The sequence below is a fragment of the Panthera pardus genome, unplaced genomic scaffold (genome assembly GCF_024362965.1).
Source record: "Panthera pardus isolate Hobbes unplaced genomic scaffold, ASM2436296v1 HiC_scaffold_8, whole genome shotgun sequence".
NCBI lineage: Eukaryota > Metazoa > Chordata > Mammalia > Carnivora > Felidae > Panthera > Panthera pardus.
Window position 1 is genome coordinate 116,548,234 of NW_026527013.1, and position 22,255 is coordinate 116,570,488.

At 42.8% G+C, this 22,255-nt stretch overlaps 1 protein-coding gene across 5 annotated transcripts in view; it reads right to left on the reverse strand.

The window, feature by feature from the left end:
- The window catches only part of OSBPL3 (oxysterol binding protein like 3), a 178,365-nt gene extending 159,117 nt beyond the window's left edge, over positions 1 to 19,248 (reverse strand). For all 5 annotated transcript variants that reach the window (XM_019443630.2, XM_019443628.2, XM_019443629.2 and 2 more), the window contains exon 1: positions 18,936 to 19,248. The gene's annotated coding sequence lies outside the window, so the exon portion shown is untranslated. The remainder of the gene's footprint in view (positions 1 to 18,935) is intronic.
- Positions 19,249 to 22,255: the final 3,007 nt, after the last annotated feature.

Below are 22,255 nucleotides of genomic sequence, written 5' to 3' on the forward strand. Positions count from 1 at the left end.
CTTCAAAATGTCCAACAGAATTGACAGAGGAAATTGAGTGTGAGGCATAAGGGAACTCACAACTTTTCTGGAGATCTGAAACTGTTCTAAAATAAAAAGCTATTTTGGAGTTGGAGGGTGACTAAAACAAACTCTGAGCATTATCAGAGCAGCTAATCTCTAAGCTTTTCAGTGGCTTTAAAGGCTAGTGAAACTAGAAGGAACTCTAAAGCTACGGTGAGAAAATCTAGACGCAGTCTCAGCTCTGCAATTCGCACTCAACTTACCAAGGTGCTCAGTCTGATTTTCCCCAACTATGCAACAGGGTTTCATACCTGTCCAGCCTACCTCACAGGGTTGTTTTGTTGTGAGAAGCAAAGTATATATGTGAGTTACAAATGTGGAAATACCATATAAGATATGGGGGTTATGATAACCTAACCATGATGTTAACCAGAATTCTCTGGTCCCTTCCCAAATCAGAGCAGACTCAGGGTTACTGAAACTCAGTCTTCTGCCTACTGAACCAGTATTTGGGTTTTCAAAGGGGTCTCCAGACCAACAGCAGTAGTATCACCTGAGAACTTGGAAACACAGTATCTCGGGCTCTACCACAGATCCACTGAATCAGAAACTCTGGGGGTGGTGGCCAGTAACCTGTGTTTTGACAGGCCCTGAAGGTCATTTTGGAGCTGCTGAAGCTTGGACCCACCTCCCCAGAGAAAATGACAGATAATCGTGATAACTGTGAGGCCCATTCACATGGGCCACATTCCTCTAGCTGGCTTCCTGCCCAACTAGCAACCATGCGACTCTCCAGAAACTCCCTCACATCTACTAACACTTGGCTAATTCTCATAACTCCTGAGAGAGTGGAGGAGAAACAGTATTATCCACAGGGATGTAGGGAAGTCCGTGATATGCTAACGTGTGAGTTAACTAGCTAGAGCAAGACACAAGTACATAGTTATTTTTCCCAAGTAATCTGTGAAATTCTTAGCGATAAAGGAAAATCAGGGCACCTCTCGGGACCATACACCAGTTTACAAACACCCAAATTCCAACATTCTGTCCTTCTGGTCCCAGGCAAATTTGTCAAACAAGGTGTCTTAATCTGTGGATCAGAAAAGGTAGATAAACATCCATCCGCCCTATCTATACGCACCTATGAAAACAAAACCTTTAAATGCCAGAAAACAAAAGAGACTTCCAGGCCCTTAAGCAAGGCACAAAAAATGCAGAATGAAAAGTAATAAACAAACTAGAATACTACTAGAAAAACAGGAATTACCAGTCAAGAGAGCCCCATGTTAGCATGTTTGCATGAAGTCCATACAGTCCTTTCCGGAACCACGTTTAGGCCACAGCTATTACCCTTTTCCTTGTTAACTCATTATTGATATTATTCCCAAGGATACACATACAGTAAACGTAAGACAATACTGGGCTAGAAAAAGATGGAGTTAAACACCTAATTAGGGTGAATTTCACGCTGCTTGTGCACAGGTATATTTTACAAGATAGGAGAGCTGCAGGCACGAACAGTGTCTCTCAGAAGAACAGACACAGGACTTGCTTGTGTCTGGAGACAGAAATATTATGTCTCAGCACAACTGACAAAGAAAACATATGCTTAAACATATATGTCATCCAATAATCATTCCTTCATTCACCTCCACTTTCCTTATTCCTCATTGACAGTCTTCTGGAAAATATAGACCGTATCCCATAATTTACTGACAGAGGAAAAGAAACAAGATAAATGACATGCCTATCACATAGGTAAATTCACCCCGACTGAACCATCACAGCTCCTGCCTGCAGATACTCGGAATACCTGTATTCATAGGCCATCTACATGAGCTAGCTTCTCCTGTTTCCCACCATCCCTCCTCCCCACCAATGAACACACAGTAACACAGCATTTGTTTTTTTTTTTTTTTCTATAAATGTTGCTAACTTTTTTATTGCAAACAATTTGCCGATACATCTAACTTCTTGCCTATTTTGATTAATGTGTTTTTTTTTTTTAATATATGAAATTTACTGTCAAATTGGTTTCCATACAACACCCAGTGCTCATCCCAAAAGGTGCCCTCCTCAATACCCATCACCCACCCTGCCCTCCCTCCCACCCTGCCCTCCCTCCCCCCCCCCCCCATCAACCCTCAGTTTGTTCTCAGTTTTTAACAGTCTCTAATGCTTTGGCTCTCTCCCACTCTAACCTCTTTTTTTTTTTTTTTTTTTCTCCTTCCCCTCCCCCATGGGTTTCTGTTATGTTTCTCAGGATCCACATAAGAGTGAAACCAAATGGTATCTGTCTTTCTCTGTATGGCTTATTTCACTTAGCATCACACTCTCCAGTTCCATCCATGTTGCTACAAAAGGCCATATTTCATTTTTTCTCATTGCCACGTAGTATTCCATTGGTAACACAGCATTTGAATACCAGCCAGACTAGTGAAAGCATATTCCCTAGCTCAGAAACACTCTGTGGCTCTCCGAATGCAGAAAACGGGTAGCCTTGCACTGCCCTCAAGCTTCCCTGCATCTCTATCCTCCAGCTACATCAGACAGCATCTCCTTCGGCCATTGCTCAATACTCCCTCTGCCTGAAATGTCTTGACCTTTAAAATCTTACCACCTGCTCTATTAACATCCCCCCCAGGAGCTCTCTCCAAGTTTACTCTTTTGAATTACTCTCCTGCCTTCACTGGCAATCATGGAAGTAACACTCCCCTCCCCCCGCCATTGATTGGTTCCAGGAATTAAATCAGGTAACATTTTTTCAAAAAGTACTGAGAATAGTGTCTCACTTTTTGTAGATAATCCATTAAAGAAAGCTACTGTTATTATCATTATATACCTCCTACCTTATGACTAGTTACCCTTCCCCAACCTACCTACCTCTTAGCTGGCTTTCCCCAAGGGACCACATGCATCCATCCCCCATTCTCTCCGGACACCTGCCCAAAAGGTTGTACAGCTGGGGCCTCCCTTGGAAACCTCAACTGCCGTAATTTCAACTAAAACCGCAGGCTCACAGAGGTGATCGCCAGCTTTACCCTCTCTTCGGAGTTACCTGCTGGATATCTCCACTGATGTCACCCATATACTTCAAGCTTAGTCTGTTCAAAACCAAAAGCATTCTTTTTCCCTAAAATCTATTCATCTTTCTATTTTCCCTTATAGTGTTCATAGCACCTTAAATAAAATAGTCATATAGGCCTGAAATTCTAGAGTTACTTTTTTTGTTTGCTTTAATATTTACTGCAGAATAATACATTTATGTGGAACCAAATTTGAGAGATACAATTTCAGTCTCACACTTGTCCTTTGCCACCTATTCTCCCTTTCTTGGGGAATCTGATGTTACCAACCTCTTGCTGATCCTTCAAAAGATATTTATACTTCTGATACACCGTGGGTATGTGTATCAGAATACCTGCTTACCAACCAGTTCTCTGGAAAAACAAAAACAAAAGCCCTGATTTATTGCCTTTGCTGATTTCCATGGTCTAAAGACTCCCACCATGGCCAATGTCAAAACAACCAATGCAAAGTCATTGACCAAGGAATTAAAAAGAGATGCACACAATTGGTTCTCACAAGCTGGTAAAAGCTGACTTCAGCCCACCAGTTTAGGACTGTGTGTACAAAAGCATAAATATGTACATGTCTATGTATAGATAGATACAAAATATATTCTCAGAGATTGTTCCTAATCAGCAACTGTAGAGCTGCCTCTTTTTTAACTGCTCCATCATTTATTAACCAGTCCCTACTGATGGACAATTGGATTATTTGCAATGTTTTATTTATTTGAACAATGCTGCAATAAATAACTTTCCACATAGGTCATTGTGCACATACACATATCTGTAGGATAAAATTCATAGAATTGTTACGGCGGGTTCAAAGGGTGCATGCATTTGCAATTTTGATAGATCCTGCCAACAGCGCTACACAGGGCCATTTTCACTTCCATCCACCCTAAATAGTGAGTCCTCAAATAGGTTACTGCCAACAGTGTTAACACATCTCATTATATTTGTCAATCTGATAGGTGGGAAACAGCATCTTATGAAAGTTTTAATGGGCATTTCTCTTTTTATTTATGAGGTTAAGGTTCTCATATGTTTAAGAGTAATTGTGTGCTCTTTTGTAAACTGTTCATATTCTTTGTCTCTATAGTAACTCTTCTTTCTCTTACTGATTTGTTGTAATTCTCTATATACTTAAAAAAAATTTTTTTTTTATTTACTTACTTTGAGAAAGCGTGCATGCGTGCACACCAGTGAAGGGCAAAGAGAGGGAGAGACAGGATCCCAAGCAGGCTCCTCGCCATCAGCACAGAGTCCGACACAACTCTCAAACCCACAAACTTTGAGATCATGACCCGAGCCAAGATCAAGCAGGACACTTAAACTGAGCCACCCAGATGCCCCTGTAGTTCTCTATATACTGATGAAATTACATCTTTGTGACATGTATTGAAATTATATTTCTAAGTTTATTGATTGCCTTTGACATAGTTTTCTTTTTTTCATTTCAAGATTTTATTTAAATTCAGGTTAACATATATGGTAAAACTGGCTTCAGGTGTAGAAGTTAGTGATTCATCACCTACATGTAAGACCCAGTGCTAATCACAAGTGCCCTCCTGAACACACATCACCCATTTAGCCCATCCCCTGCCCACCTCTCTCCATCAATTCTCAGTTTGTTCTTTATAGTTAAGAGTCTCTTATGCTTTGCTTCCCTCTTTTTTTCCCCTTCCCCTATGTTCATCTCTTTTGTTTCTTAAATTCCACATACAAGTGAAATCATATGGTATTTGTCTTTCTCTGATTTATTTCACTTGGCATAATACACTCTAGCTCCACCCATGTCATTGCAAATGGCAAGATTTCATTCTTTGTGATGGTGAAGTAATATTCCATTGTATATAAATATCACATCTTCTTTATCCATTCATCAGTCAATGGACATTTGGGCTCTTTCCATAGTTTAGCTATTGTTGAAAATGCTGTTATAAACATCGGGTGCAGGTACTGCTCTGAATGTGTATTTTTGTATCTTTTGGGTAAATACCTAGTAGTGCAATTGCTGGATGGTATGGTAGCTCTATTTTTAGTTTTTTGAGGAACCTCCATACTCTTCTCCAGAGTGGCTGCACTCTGGTATTCTCAGAATACGGTATTCTCACTGCATCTGATCTCATGGTTTATGAGATTGAGCCCTGTGTCCGTATTCTCACCAGCAGCACAAGAGGATTCCCCTTTCTTCACATCCTCACCAACACCTGTTGTTTCTTGTGTTGTTAATTTTAGCCATTCTGACTGGTGTGAGATGATATCTCATTGTGGTTTTGATTTGTGTTTCCTTGATGAAGAGTGATTTTGAGCATCTTTTCATGTGTCTGTTAGCCATCTGGATGTCTTCTTTAGAAAAGTGTCCATTCATGCCTTCTATCCATTCTTAACCAGCTTGTTTGTTTTTTGGGTGTTGAGTTTGAGAAGTTCTTTATAGGTTTTGGATAGTAACCCTTTATCAGATATGTCATTTGCAAATATCTTCTCCCATTCCGTTGGCTGCCTTTTAGTTTTGTTGATTGTTTCCTTCTATGTGCAGAAGCTTTTTATCTTGATGAAGTCCCAATAATTAATTTTTGCTTTTGTTTTCTTTACTGCCAGAGACCAGTAAGAAGTTGCCGCAGCCGAGGTCAAAGAGGTTGCTGCCTGTGTTTGCCTCTAGGATTTTGATTCTTTCTTGTTTCACATTTAGGTCTTTCACTTTGAATTTATTTTTGTGTATGATGTAAGAAAGTGGTCCAGTTTCATTCTTCTGCACGTAGCTGTCCAGTTTTCCCAGCATCATTTGTTGAAGTGATGGTCTTTTTTCCATTGGATATTCTTTCCTGCTTTGTCAAAGATTAATTGACCATATAGTTGTGGATCCATTTCTGGATTTTCTATTCTGTTCCATTGATCAAAGTGTCTGTTTTCATGCCTTGTCAAAGATTAATTGACCATATAATTGTGGATCCATTTTTGGATTTTCTATTCTGTTCCATTGATCTAAGTGTCTGTTTTCGTGCCAGTACCATACTATCTTGATTACTACAACTTTGCAATACAGCTTGAAGTCAAAAATTGTGATGCCTCCAGCTTTGCTTTACTTTTTCAAGACTGCTTTGCCTATTCAGAGTCTTTTGTGGTTTCATACAAATTTTAGGATTGTTTGTTCTAGCTCTGTGAAAAATGCTGGTGGTATTTTGATAGGGATTGCATTAAATGTGTAGATTGCTTAGGGTAGTATAGACCTTTTAACAATATTTGTTCTTCCAATCCATGAGCATGGAATGTTTTTCCTTTCCTTTGGGTCTTCTTCGGTTTCTTTCTTAAGTGTTCTATAGTTTTCAGAGTATATATCTTTTACCTCTTTGGTTGGGTTTATTCCTAGGTATCTTATGGTTTTGGTGCAATTGTAAATGGGACTGATTTCTTGATTTCTCTTTCTACTGCTTCATTATTGGTGTGTAGAAATGTAATAGATTTCTTGGGGTGCCTGGGTGGTTCAGTCAGTTAAGCGACCAACTCTTGATTTCAGCTCCAGTGATCATCTCAGGGACGTCAGATTGAGCCCCCAGCTGGCTCCACGCTGCGCATGGAGCCTACTTAAGATTCTCTCTCCCTCTCTCTCTCTCTCTCTCTCTCTCTCCCTCTTCCTCTGCCACTGCATCACTGTGTGTGTCTCTCTCTCCAAATAAATTAATTAATTAAACAGAAATGCAATCGATATCGGTACATTGATTTTATAACCTCCAACTTGGCTGAATTTGTGTATCAATTCTAGTAATTTTTTTGGTGGAGTCTTTCAGGTTTTCTACATAGCGTATCATGTATGCCTTTGGACGTAGTTGTTTGTTCTGTTTTTTTTTTTTAAGTTTACTTTATTTATTTTAAGGGGTGGGGAGGGGCAAAGAGAGAGGAAGAGAGAATCCCAAGCAGGTTCCGTGCTGTCCAGTGTGGACCTGGACACAGGGCTCAATCTCATAAACCATGAGATCATGACTTGAGCCAAAATCAAAAGTCAGACACTAAGCCGACTGAGCCACCCAGGCACCTCTTGACATAGTTTAAAAAAAAAAAAAAATCTGGCCCTGCAAACATTATATGTAGTCAAATGATTCAATCTTTTGTTTTATAAGGTCTAGATTTTGTGTCATATCTTGAAAGAATTTTTTAACGCCATTATTATTAAGATGACATTTTGGTTTTTTTCCGAGTTATTTCAATGCTAAGGTTTGCATCCATGTGGAATTTATTTTAGTGGAAGTTACGAGGTAAGGCTCTAACATTTTTACCTGATTGTACCAACTCTGCTTATGATCTCCCATTGGATCCTATTTGCCTTCTCCCTCAACCCCGTTCCTCAGATCCCTGGAGTTCCAAGGGGCCGTCATCCTAACCTTCCAGCGTTTCTGAGTGATCTTTCGTTTCTTCTCCATTATTACCAGCCCAGTTCGGGCTCACCGTGCCAGCACTCCTAGCCTCTGACGTTCTCCACCAGCTATAGAATACTTCCTCAAAGATAGCTCCCACCATGTCACCTCCTTGTTCACTGTCTACAGAATGAGACCAGGATCCACTCCAGTTGGGCCCCAACCTACCTCTCCATTCTCATATCCTGTCACTTTTCCCATAAAAAACAGTCTACTTTTCCTTAAAACAGTCCTTATCATCATACTAGAGGGTTCCTCACTCCTTAAAAACGCTACACCCTGACTCATCCAGCATTCTCGGCAGGCTGTGCTTTCTACATAGTCCTCTGTTCCCTTCCTTTGTCCCAATACTATGTGTCCTTTGAAGCCTGGCTCAAATGCCCACTTCTCTGCAAAAACACCTCACATTGCTCTTTCTGCGCTTCTCTAGCATGGCAATACCTTGTTCACAGCAAGGACCACCCCTCCTTGTCTCTCACAATGTTCCTTAAGAGCAGTGGCTGTGACCAATTAATTTTTTCATGCTCCCTGCTTCTACGTAGCACCTCATGCACAAGAAATTGTTTTTAATGAAATGAAAATGCCTTTAGTGTATATCAGAATCACCCGAGGGGCTTGTAAAAACACAGATTGCTGGGCCCACCTGCAGAACTTCTGATTCAGGAGGTGTTGGGGGGGAGGCCCAAGAATCCACATTTCTAACAAGCTCCTGGGTGATGCTGATACAGCAACTGCTAGAACCCACTTTGAAAACCACTGCCTCAAACCACATCACAAACCTCAAATTGAAAGCCTTTAGAAACTAGGACACAGTATGTCCAAAAATCTCATGGAGAAGGAAATCTTCTCAGGCTGGGTGTCATTTAGATATGGGTAGATTTTTTCTTGTCCATCCAGTTCATCCTAAAAAGGTAGTGAATGGCCCATGACCACCAAGGTAGAGACACTGCTATAATTAGATCCATTCTCTGGCTCCCAGTCCAGTGCTCTCCCCGCATTGAGGGGCCCTCTGGTCAAGGGCCTGGCATTAGAAGCAGAATGACCAGACTGTTCCCTTAGGGAATGTGAGTAAACTACTTAAGCCACTCTAGGCCTGTGATGGTCAGGGGTTGAGTGGAAGCAAAAGAAACCAGCCTGGCAAATGAAACCGAACACAGTATCTTGGAAAACTACCAGTGTCATGAGCACGCTATGCAGGCGCACATACAAGTTGTGTCTTTCCACCATGTCGGTTTTATTCAATCCTAAAGCAAAGTTAATCATAATTATAAAGCAGGTTCAGGATTCCAAACTCAGTGACATTTCACCATGTGATTAAACCTGCCTTCTTACGCAGCACACAGAGCAGAACCTAAGACAAACCACACAACCGACAACAGAAGGGTGTAGGAAGTTAACGAACCAAATGTGAAGTCAATCTGCGAGCATGTAGTTGAGATAAGGCCTTGGGCAGGCCCAGGTCAGCTCTGGGCACTAACTGCTTATTATGTTCAAGCAGGAAGGATCTCGGTTCTTTTCAGCAGCAGTTGTCTTTTTTTAAGGGGTTAGGACTGAAGGATCTGACAGTTTGCTGCAAAAATCCTCCCCTTTTTAAAGGGACTGAATCGGTCATGGGCCCCTGCAGACCTCCTCTGTTTCTGTTTGTTATCAGTTCTGGGGTGTCAGCTGATGCTGGTCCCGGAGTTACCTCATAGCTGCAGTACCTTTAACTCTTTGCGTCATTGCTTGACTAAGGCCCCTGCTTGACATGTGAGACTCCATTTTGCTCTCTACAACCTCTTAAAGGAATTTAAGAGGAGGCTGGAGAGGCAAGCACTGGCATAGCTTCCTGGGAATGGAAGCCAGGCCACAACAATGTGGTACAGACAGGAATGGACCCGTCAGGACACACCCTCAGCAGCAGAATCTCCATGGCCCTTGGCACTCACCCAGAGTCCAGCAAGAGGCATGTGACTGGCCTGGCTCACAGGGCCACCCATGGCCAAGGAGAATGGAGCCCTGGTTCTGGACTCAGCAAACTATAGGCAAAGAAGTGATTCCTCAAATGGAAATCAGGAAGGGTAAGTGGATGTTGGACAACTAAAGAGCAAGTAATCGCTCCTGAGCCTCTGTTCAGTCATTGGTAAACTAAGATGATGATAGCCACCTTACAAGTTATTGAAAATCTAACAAGATAGTATAAGCAAAGCGCTTGGGCTGGCACGCGGTTAAGTGCTTCACAGTTACTAGGTGCCATTGCTATTTTCATTATTCTTTGTAATTACATGCCTTTAAAGGCAGCATGGCTCCAAATTCCCCAATGACTCCAAAGGACACCTCAGTTAATTCTATAGACAGCAGAAATCTTATTGAAGCAGTCCTGAACCTGTGAGGAAAAAACCCACATGGGTCTTCCCCATATTCTTTGAGGCTTTCAAATACCCCACACTCACTGCATCTCAGATGCTAGACAACGGAGCAACTCTAGAATTTGAGCCAGCAAATGACTTTAAGCTACTTTCATGGCTATGCTAGAGAACAGATTGTTATATCTCATTCAGTTTCAGTTACAAAGGTGGTAAAAACTCAACTTTGGATTCAATTCCCAGCAGCAAATAAACAAACCTTGTGTAGCAACAAAGAAAGCAATTCAAAAGCTCAGGACAGGGATTAAACCCCTCCTTCTAGTCAGTTCCACCTGGCCTCCGGCAAGCAGTACAAAGACACAAAAAGGGTAAGATTTTGCTTGGACCATCATCCTCGGAGGATCCCGAACCCCATTCTCTCCCCTCCTCCTTCTTCAGACAATCAGCAGCCTGAATCATGACCTACAGAAAAATAGAACTTTCCTCCCCAGGGCCCCAATTAAAATCCAGACTCATTCCCTTTGAGCCACATATCCCCACTGTAACAAACAAATTCTCTGTGATTGTTTAATATCTCTGTCCCCTTTGAAACTGTAAGCTCCTCAAGGGGAGGTTCCACGTTTGGACAGTTCATCACCATATCCTATGTACACAATGTGGTACCCGACATAGCGTGTGTCCTCAATAAATAGTTCTTACGTGTCTGAGCAGAAATCATATTCCATGTTTTCATTCCAGGGAGGCATTTACTTCAAGTTTAACAATGTCTGTGAGACTAAAAACATAATATTATTTAGTGAGATTTAAAAAATAACTCTTGCTTCGAAACATGTAAGATCACTGCCCACTCACAAATGATTTGGGGAAAGAAATTTGTTTTATTAGACTTACACTGTAACTTTACATTTCCTGTATTATAACATTTGATACCAAGAAAGAAAATAAGTGTGGGAATCTTTAATGGCACTATATTTTAATACATATGTGGAGAAATGTTATATTGAGAAAAGTGACCCACACATTTTTGAAAAATCAGGTTTTAATATGTTAACTGTAGAGAGTAAACAAAATAATAAACTTGATTTTATACTGACAGTCACAAATCCCTTGATGATCTCTTGGGCTGTTCATGGTGATTTAATTCTGTTCTGCTTACAGTAAAGCTATTTTTCAATTCAGGTCCACTCTCTAGGAGTAAACACAGACATTCAGAGAGCAACATGATAATCATCTAAAAAATTTTATATGAAGGCAATGTGTTTCTCAGCTGTAAATACATGTATTGCTATTTAAGAATTATATTCCACTCATATTTCAGGGGTCTTGGGGAGCCTAGAAACAATCACATTCTGACTCACAAACAAATTTAGGCAAAGTGATTATAAATCAAGTCCAGAAAAATTCAACTTCAGGCTATAAACACTATGACTAAGAACAATGAAGTTACCATTGCATTTTCTGTATTTCTCCAAGATGAAGGAAATATTTAATCAACTTTAAAACAAAAGAATCAGATAAATAACTAAAGGAACAACTCCCTCATGCTGCTATTCCATCTATTATAAAAGAATTTTTAAATTTTCACATACAAGCAGCCCAGGAAGGGCTGTACAAGGCTACAGTCTGCCTATTGTAAGCTTCTACAAAGAATGATCTTTGAATAAATCCATATTTATCAATCTTTTCACATAAGAGGAATCATTTCCGAAAAATATTTTACTTCAGACTTTTTTTTAAATTTTTTTTTTAATGTTTATTTAGTTTTGAGAGACAGAGAAACAGAACCTGAGTGGGGGAGGAGCAGAGAGAGAGGGAGACACAGAATCTGAAGCAGGCTCTGGGCTCTGGGCTGTCAGCACAGAGCCCGACGTGGGGCTCGAACCCATGAACCGTGAGATCATGACCTGAGCCAAAGTCGGACGCTTAACCAACTGAGCCACCCAGGCGCCCCTACTACAGACTTTTAAAAAAATTCAAATGTCTTTGATTTTAACTTACGAAAAATCTCCAACATATGCAAAAGTATACAGCAACACTGTCTCAAAAGAAATGTAATATGACCCATATATGAATTCTAATTTTTAAGAAACCAGTTAAAAAAGGTAAAAGAAAATAAGTAAAATTTGTTTTAATTATATATTATCATAATATATCCAAAATATTATCATTTGAACATATAAACAAAAAATATTGAGATAATCTTATTCTTTTTTGCACTCTTTGTATATTACCCATACTGTATATCTCAATAAGGATTAGCCACATTTCAAGCGCTCAATAGCCATTTGTGGCCCACGGCTGCCCTAGTAAACAGCTAATATAGACAATAGTGCTAAAAATCTCATGAATTCTCCAGACAGCTAACAGACACATGAAAAAATTCTCGACATCACTCATCATCAGGGAAATACAAATTAAAACCACAATGAGATACCACCTCACACCAGTCAGAATGGCTAACATTACCGAGTCAGGCAACAAGAGATGTTGGCGAGGATGTGGAGAAAGAGGATCTCTTTTGCATTGTTGGTGGGAATGCAAGCTGGTGCAGCCACTCTGGAAAACAGTATGGAGGTTCCTCAAAAAAATTAAAAATACAACTATCCTACGACCCAGCAATTGCACTACTAGGTATTTATCCAAGGGATAAAGGTGTGCTGTTTGAAAGGGGCACGTGCAACCCCATGTTTATAGAAGCACTATTGACAATAGCCAAAGTATGGAAAGAGCCCAAACGTCCATCGATGGATGAATGGATAAAGAAGATGTGGTATACATATACAATGGAGTATTACTCGGCAATCAAAAAAGAATGAAATCTTGCCATTTGCAACTACATGGATGGAACTAGAGGGTATTATGCTAAGAAAAATTAGTCAGAGAAAGACAATCATATGACTTCACTCATACGAGGAATTTAAGATACAAAATAGATGAACATAAGGGAAGGGAAGCAAAAATAATATAAAAACAAGGAGGGGGACAAAACATAAGAGACTCTTAAATATAGAGAACAAACAGAGGGTTACTGGAGGAGTTTGGGAAGGGGGGTGGGCTAAACGGGTAAGGGGCATTAGGAAGACACTTGTTGGGATGAGCACTGGGTGTTATACATAGAGGATAAATCACTGGAATCTACTCCTGAAATCACTGTTGCACTATATGATAACTAACTAGGATGTAAATTAATAAATTAATTAATTAATATTTTTTTAAAAATCCCATGAATTCATCACCCAACTTCCATAATCATTAACTCATAGACAGCCTTGTTTCCTCTAAACTCTCTCCCCAACCTCAGATTATTTTGAAGCAAATGCTAAAAATCATAGCATTTCATCCATGTTCAAATTTCCTTCATCTTTTTTTTTAACAGTTGTACATTTGTTCAAATTGGAATCTAAACAATCAACTATGAGGATCTCTTTTTAATGACATTTTTGATGACACCAACATAACAGGAGTTGTACTTTTAGTAAAATGCTTCCTTCATTCAGATGTTTATTCCACATCTATCTTGCGTCAAACACTGGTCTAGTCCCAAGACACAACCACAAACAAGACTCAAAGGAACTTGTGGCTTAGTTCCTGCCTGCACAATAGGACCACTCAAGGAAGCTTTAATAAACAATAACAGTTCCATCAATGGGCAAATGGATAAATAAAACATGGTATTACATACAATGGGGGCGTTATTAGGCAATAAAACCGAATCAAGTACTGATTCATGCTGTAACAGAGATGAACTTTGAATACAATATGTTTGCTGATAGAAGCTACACACAAGACCACAGAGTATGATTCCAATTACATGAAATGTCCTGGATAGGTGAATCCATACAGACATAAAGTAGGTTAGTGGTTTCAGGGTGAAAGAAGAGACTGCAGATAGGGGCGGATTTTTTTGGGGGGGTGACAAAATGTTTTGAAATTAATTATGGTGATAGTTACACACCTGTGAATATACTAAAAAATCATTGATTTGTATACTTTAAGTGGGTGAATTGTATAAAATATGAAAATCTCCATAAAGCTGTTATTTAAAAATAAGTAACTAGATAAAGCATGTTACACACAATGGAATACTATCCAGCTATAATACAGAATGAGAAAAGTCCTTTAAAACAAAATAATTCCAGTGACCAACCCTCCTTACCCCCAGCCACCTGATCCAGAAGCTTAGGGAGTGGGGCCTGGGTAGGGAAAATTTTTTAAAAGATCCCTAAGGGATTCTAATGTAAGTCAAACAAGAGTCAGCGGTTTCAAGGAAGATTCAGTCAAGTGATCAACAGTTACAAAACGGTATGATAATGGCTCTCTATAAAATGGGTAGGCAGAGTGGCAAGAGTGTTCTCCAACTTTAACTTGGAGGTGGGAGAGGAAGACTTCTTGCAAGTGACATCCACGCTGAAATGTGATGGACGAGTGGGAATTAACCAGGTGAATATGGGTGAGAAAGAAGAGATTACAAAGAAGACGTGAGTTTGTGCAAAACGGGGAGGCCAGAGCACATTATGCATAGCCCTGGGGATACAGGCAAGGTGCTGCATTCAGTTCAATGTGACTGGAAACCACAGAGCAAAGTGATGAATGATGAACTGTGAGCCAGAGGTGATTCACAAAGGTTCTGGTAAATCAGGTTACAAATGTGAAATGCTCATTTATCGATAAAAAATTGACCAAAATATAGTTCAAATTCCATAAGTTTTAATTCATTTTTAATAACACCACCATATATATGAAAAAATAGTGCATATCAAAGGCATTTATTCTACAATGTTTATTTGTGAATGGGTCTGAGATCTCCTTACAATATCTCCAAGGTGAAAACAATCAGAATAGGTACTTCCCCAGGGATTTAAATAACTAGGATTTCTTTTACTTCATCATAAGTTGATGAAGGCATTACAATATTGTGGATCAAAAAGTAGGAAACAAAATGCCACATTCCAATTACATTTTTCACAGAATATTCTAACAGAATATAACCAAATACAATCCTTTCATATTCTCTTTTTAATTGAGCACCTGCTGTGGACAGGATACCACACTTAGTGATCTGAGGAACAGAAATATGAGGAAAGTGTACTAGCTGTGCTTTTAAGGCATTTACAATCTAGTAAGGGAAGCAATACATTTGAATAAATAACTAGGCCAGGAGGCAGAGGGGTAGGGGGATTGCTTGGGTGGGCGGAGGTAGGAAAGGAACAAAGTACTAAAGGAAAGAAAGAAGCCAACATATTCAGTGGTCAGAAACTAAACTGAGGGCTCATTTTTTTTTTAAATGCTGTGAGAGATTAAGTTCAAAGACATTATTGTGGCAGAAGTGGCTTATGAGTTCAGCCTTTAAAGAGTTGGTTTTTCACAGCTAGAGACAATGAAAGAGCTTTCTAGGCAATGAGAGAGTGTATGGGCCAAGGCAAAATGCTCAGTTGCTGAATAAAGTGCTCAGTTGCTGCCGGTGCACAGAGTTGGGGAATGAAGGGGGAAGGCGGCCCTGAGCCCAGGCTGCAGAATCCTGACTATAGGCTGGGGACTCTACACTTAAATGGGAAGAGAAAGGACTTGGCATTTCAGGCTCAGATCCACCTGTACTAGCTGTGAAGCAGCCTCATCTGGAGCACAACTTTTCCAACCCTGACCCGGAATTATAATAACAGTGCCTGCTCTGGTGTTGCTCTGAGGATTAAAGGTAGTAACTCATATACGGCACGCATGACAATAGGGCACAAGACGTTTGGCAACTACTGCTGCTGTTATTAATGTTATTACTATTAACTCTAGAAGCCACTCAGGAAGTTTTAGCCACATAAGGACAGCACTTAAAGCATTGACCTGAATGTGATATGAAGGAGACACTGTAGGAGGAAAATCTGCCTGTAAGTAATGGTAGGACAGTGCAGCAGTCCCTAAGACCCCGAACTGAGATGGTGCAGGGGGAATGGGAATGGATCCGTGTGAAAGATGCTGAGGAAGAGAGGGACGAGAGTTGGGGTGAGCTTAAACGTGGCCTGAACAGTAGTGACTGGAAAGTCAAGAGGGAATTTTCCAGAAGAAGGGGGTTAAAAAGCGGATGAGCAAGATGTAGACAGAAAAGAAATTCACAGAGAACTAGACAGCTCTCAATTATGCCTGGAAGGCTCTATCTTCCTTCCTGTGCACCCGCCCATCACTTCTGTGGACATTCTGGGTTGGAGGGTTCCCCAACCCTCGCTGGAGTACTCCTAAAATGGAATTAACCATTAAGAAAATATAGTACTGCCAAGAGGCACATTATAAAACTGGATTATCCAGACTCTCATGCAGGGAAAAATGTTATATTACCCCCTAAAATGGGAATGGAAGAAGAAAAACAAATGATCGCAAATTCCTTTCCACCCTATTCTGCCATTAGCCCTTTAGGCATGGTAACCTTAAAACTCTTATCTAACTTCTTGCCCTCGGTTTTATTACAAGAGTACAGAGCTGAAATGTAGTTATTTTACTAAAAGGTTGCTGCAGAAGCTTTTAGAATTAGTAGTGATTTCTGACTCTCCTCTGTTCTACATATGGGAACAGAGGAACTAGCTGTCTTTCCAGCACTTTCCTTAAGAAGCATAAAGCATTACTGCGTTCAAAGTTCATTTACCACAGTGAATAAAACCCATCAGATTTCTCTTCAGATTTAAGTGAAAGTTTCAATTTAGATTTATGTGGAAGAAGAATTTCCTTCCCTTTTATATTATTAAAAGTCCCCCATCTACCAAGCCCACAAAACCATAAACTCAACCACAAAAATCAATGGCAGTAAGAGTCTCAACAATTCAGAAAATAGTACAACTAGACACTTGACATCGTCAGTGATAACTTTATAGCCCAACCTCACATGGTTTTAATATATTGTATCATTGGACCCTATCATAAGTTAACAACTAATCAAACAGTGGGAACAGGAGAGATTTCTATGTAGTAGAACGATCTAAAGATTTAGAGTCAGAAAAACCATTGACAAAACCGAGCTCAGCAATTTACTATTGACCCTGGGCATGTTCCTGAACCTAGGCTGTGGTTTTTTGATCTGAAAAAAACGGAGACAACCTCACAACATTGCCTATAAGATGGTAAAAATTAAATGAGATAATACAACCTACTGCAGCCTGGTAGTATCTGTCCTACAACATAACTATTAGCTATTATTGAAACTGTTACCTCAATGATAAAGCAACAAATATTCTTTTGGCTAAGCAATACAGTTTTGTCACAAATAAAGTTAAACAGAGGCACCTGGGTGGCTCAGTCCGTTGAGCGTCTGACTCCAGATCAGGTCATGATCTCATGGTTTGTGGGTTCAACCCCGGGGTCGGGTTCTGTGCTGACAGCTCAGACCCTGGAGCCTGCTTCGGATTCTGTGTCTCCCTCTCTCTCTCTGCCCCTCCCCCACTCTCACTTTGTCTCACTCTGTCTCTCAAAAATAAATAAATGTAAAAAAAAAATTTAATAAAAAAAATTTAAAAAAACAAATAAAGCTAAACATCTATTGGTTTTAATGGTGAAAAATACATTTTAATTTCTTGGAAGTGGTCCAGCACAACAGAAAACGGAATGGAATTCTAGTTCTGCCAGGATAATCCTGGGGAAATTGGTTAACCTGCTAGAGCCTAAGGTCCTATCTGCTTAGAAATACCTAATAATAACATTACAGTAATGTTTAATGAGGTAATCAATATAAGTTCCCAGCACATATCCAGTTCTTAGTAGGTACTCAAACAATAGTAGTTACTGGTATTTGTTAATTTTCTGAATAGAAAAAAAAAAAAAAAAGGATAAAAAAGGATGAAAATCAAAACCAGCTATGTAATCACCATTCTTCATATTTTACAGAGAAGTTTTTATTCGTTTCTTGCAGGCACTGTTGTTGACTTTGGGGATGCAGCGATGAACAGGACAAAGTCTTTGCTTTCCTGGAACTTCCATTCTGGTAGGGGAAGCCAGACAGTAAACAGCCCAAGGCGATCGTTTCAGAGCTAAGAGGAACACCAAACTGGGAAGGGGGGTGGATGCTAGCAAGCTGCGGGGGGGGGGGGGGGGGGGGGGGGGTTGGCGAGGGGGAATCTTCATTTAGCTAGGTGCATTTCTGCCCAGGCCTGCGTGAGTGGTCTCCTTTGGCCAGAAGGGGGAACTTCATCTTGTATGATGCTTAGGGGTAGAATGTGGACATCAGAAGTCAGACCTACATTTTTTCCTGTCTGTGTGAGGATCTCTTTTGCAGCTGCAGCTTAAAATATTTCTAAACGACTCAACCCAGTTCTCAAAATCTGAGGCTCAGTGCAACATCAGCGGGGGAGGGGGAGGCGGTGGAGGCTTCGGATGCACTTCAGCACAGACCCCTTCAGATGCACAAACTTTACAGACCCCTCGGCTAAGGGGTTCCGACTGAGCCTGGTAGTTTGTGAAACGGGGTTGGAAGAGTACAAGTGTGCAGAAGGTGGCTGGCAAGTTCATTAACCCTGTTAAGAAGTATCTGAACGATCTACCATTATGCCCTCCGATGACTCTAGAGGCTGCAAACGCTTCCCAGGACGCTGGAAGGCCCGAAGGGGCGGATGCCCTCAGCCGGGAAAACCGGGAGTGGGGCGGGCCGAGCCAGGGGACCCAGGCGAGCCGGGCGCTGCAAGGCCAGCGTCGCCCGCGTCCCCCCAGCACGCCCCATCCCGCGGATGTGGTAAGGCCGCGCGCTCGGCACACTTAAACAGGTTTCCTGTGCCTCTCGCCCCGGCGCCGCGCCTCTCGGCTGCCCAGGACAGCCTCTCCGTGCCGAACCCCCCGGCGCCCGGACCCAGGCCCCGGCGCTCCGAGCCTTCTCGCCGTCGATCCTGGCCAAACCGTCCCTCCCAGGACGGAGCTCCAGGGTGGGCAGCACCCCGGCCCTACCTCCCCGGAAGCTGGCGCCGGCCCCGACAGCAATCTCTCCTGCTCGGGGCTGCCCCACCAGCCAGGAGCGACAGGAGGCAGACTCTGGTCCCACCGAGACTGTTGGCGCCCGTCAAACCGGAGTCCTTGCGAGCCAGCACCGCCTCTGGCCCTCACCACCCCAGAACCCTTCTGGCGAGCTTCCCGGCGCTTACCTGCACGCTCCGCCGTCGGGGACTCCGCCTAGTTCTCCGGTGCCCGTCTCCCGGCTTCGCCCGCAGACCCGGGAGGAGGCAAAGCCGGCTTCTCCGGTCCCCCTGCAACGCGCAGCTGACAGTTCCCGTGCCAGCAGCAATAGGCGGTGGCGGGGACGGCCACTAGCGGATGGACAGCCGGGCCGGAGTTCGCGCCGCGTACTGGCCGCCGTGCGCTGGGGTCCCCGGCGATGCCACGATTGCTGGCGCTGCGGACGCGCAGCCGGTTCCCAGTACTTTGCCCAGAACTTCTCCGCGCCGCCAGTAGATTAGCGGGAGGAGCACCGCCAGGGGCGGGAGCGAGGAGGAGGAGCCTTCGGGGGCGGAGCCACACAGAGGAGGGCCGCGGGAGGCGTGGCAAAGTGGCCACACTCCCACCAATCGGGAGTCGACCCGAGGAAGGAGGTGGGGCGATGGTCTCGTAAAAAGCGAGCGGTTTCCATGACGCAGTCGGGGCAGTTGGGACCCCTGGTTTTCCGCAGGTGGGAAGGGCGGAAGGAGGGGAGAGCTGCAGCAGCGTCAAAGAGGGGCTACTGGCAGCTCAGCGTGCAACTGCGTGCTGTAGGAGCTCAATAAATGTTGGTCGAGTGGCATTTCCAGGACCGGGAAGGAGGGAGAAGAGAGGGCGGTGTGGGAGGGGCTTAAGGAGAATGTTCCTGGGGATACACGTGCGAACAGGCAAAGAGGACTCCATCTCTTGAGGAAGTCAGAGGCAAAGGGATTGAGAACGGAGAAAAAACGTGGTGAAGGGAGGCTTGCAGGCATTGGACGACGAAGAGCAGAATCGGTGTGGGACCCCGCCCAAGACAGTGACCCTAACATCCAGAGGCAGTGGCGCAGTTTGGTGCCAGGGCCCCAAGAGAAGACCTGAGGGGAGTGTAGTTGTTTTGTTTTATGCTGTTCCTGTGCAAAGGGGAAGGAAGAGAGAGCATCATCGTTACAATTAAAATGCCAGAGCCCCTTGGTAGACAAGGAAGTCCACCCGACTTAACTGCCCAGTCGCTCCTCGGCCTCCTTTGATCCTAGCGTGAATGCAGCAACTGCTCACCTGGGGTCAGTTTGGAGCCTGCAAGATGTGCGAGTGCCGCAGGTGGCGGGGTGGAAAAGGAATGACCAGTTACGGGGTGCCTGACTATGTGCGCCTGAAGCAGATGTGGCCTTGCTTCAGGGATAGCGGCACACCAGGTTCCTGCTCTCAAGGAGCTTACGTCTTGGTGGGGAGACATACCATAAACCAAGAACATACACAAATATAAACGGGAAAGTACTGATGAACTATGAACACTGACGCAATTGCTAAGCAGAGTTTTCCTAAAGTGTTGATGTATGAGACAGGGAGCTGTGAAATGCCCTGAGGGCCTCTTGGAGGAGGTGGCTTTTTTTTTTTTTTTTTCCGGGTAAGAGGTGCCACACCCCAGTCTCCGGGAAGAGCGTTCCAGGCAAAGGAAATGGAAAACGTAAGCTGTTTAACTTCCCTGAAGACCCATGTAACTAACCTACCTGACCGAGCTGAACAAGGAGTGTGGCTCCCTAGGCTCCGTGCTTGGCACAGACTACAGGCTCCAAAATGTTAAATTCCAGCGCCACACATGACCTGTGGCCCTCGACGTATTTCCAGTCTCCCAACTACCCCAAACTGAAATTTTTAAGTCTCTTGCCGGAGCCCCACTATTCACATGTCATTCGTAGCTCGCGGTTTTTCCGCTCTCTGGAACCGTCCCCGTCGCGGAATGTCTGGGACTGTCAGTTTTCGATGTGGCAGGCGGCGAGCGAGGTTGGGAGGCCGGACACGCGGCAGAACGAACTGACTGTGCTGCTGCCCTCGTCGGACACACGGAGAACCCTAGCGGAGATCTCAAATCTTAGTGACTCGGGAATTCTTAAGTCACCCCCCTCCCCCACCGGCACCCGAGGAACGCCAGGTGGATGAACTTGTCTGGCAGGTACCCGGACCATTCATTCCGAATTCAAGGAGGCACCAGGCCCACGCCCCTCCCGGAATGTCTGAGAAGCCCAGACTTTGTTTTCCCAGTCCTTCCTCCATTTTTCGGTGATTCCTCTTCGACCGAGAAGCTCGCTCTTTCCTCCTCCTCCAAGCTCTTTTTCTTTTTTCTTTTTTCTTTTTTTTTTTCTTTTTTCATTTCCTCTCTCCACCTCCCACTCTTCGCCCTGTTTCATTAGCATTGTTTTTTTCCCTGCGGGAGAGAAGCCTTAAATCCTAAAGGAAGTGATTTGCATAGGGCGTCATTGTTGAAACTAGCTTACTGTTCTTGGCTTTTTCTTCAATTTCTTCCAAATTCACCAAGTGTGTCTATTTGTTTTTTTCTATCCGTACTTGAGGCAGTTAATTGGACAGGATGAGAGAATTATTCATATTCATATTGTCCCCTGCCTCCAAGAAAAAAAAGGAATAGTACTGTGCCTTTTCATGGTTTCATTTCCTCTTCTCCTAAACAAGCTTCCAGGCTTACCAGCTCCTAAAACACAAAAAGAAAAAAAAAAAAAATTGAAGTTGAATACCACGCGGAGCTAATTATTCTTGAAAAAGCTCATTAATGTCCTAAATTAGCTTTCTCCTCAGAGTTTTATTTTAAAGCAAGGATCTGAATGTCTACTCTGGTAGAGATCAATGGTGCCATAGTAAGAGCTTCTAAAGACCTTCTCCTTTGAACTGCTGAACAAATACTTGTTATCTTTGGAGACATACCCACCACGGTGGGAATTTTGCAGAGCTGGCTGAATGTTCTAAGCTTCTGAAATTCATAATAGGTAAGCAGACATGTCTTGAGCATACATATTTTGATGGTAAAGGAAGCTGGTGATAATAGAGGCTCATGGTGGGGAACTCCAGAGACCGAATCAAGACGACCTGGGTTCCTGTCCTGCATGGCCACTTCCTGACCCTGAGAGCACCTTTCTTCATTTTCTCATTTTCCTCCTGTGAAATAAAGGCATTGGACTAGATCAGGGGTGACATATTTTGGCTTGTTTGCTGCCACTCCTGTCCATGCCTCAAGCCAGACATCACTATGGAGTCAAGGCTGTCTTTCCCACTGAGTCCAAAAAGGGCCTCAGAATCCTTCTCAACACTGTGCTTTCAGAAGCTACGACTGATAGATCAGTGTCAGCATGTAGGTGATGCAGATTTATCATGCTGGGGTCGTATGATCTTTAAGTTTTTTTAAGATTAAGATCTTAAATCATCATAAGATGAGAGCTTCGATCTTCTAGAATGGTGACTCTACGAGACCAATGTGATGAGAGGAATGATAGGCCATCAC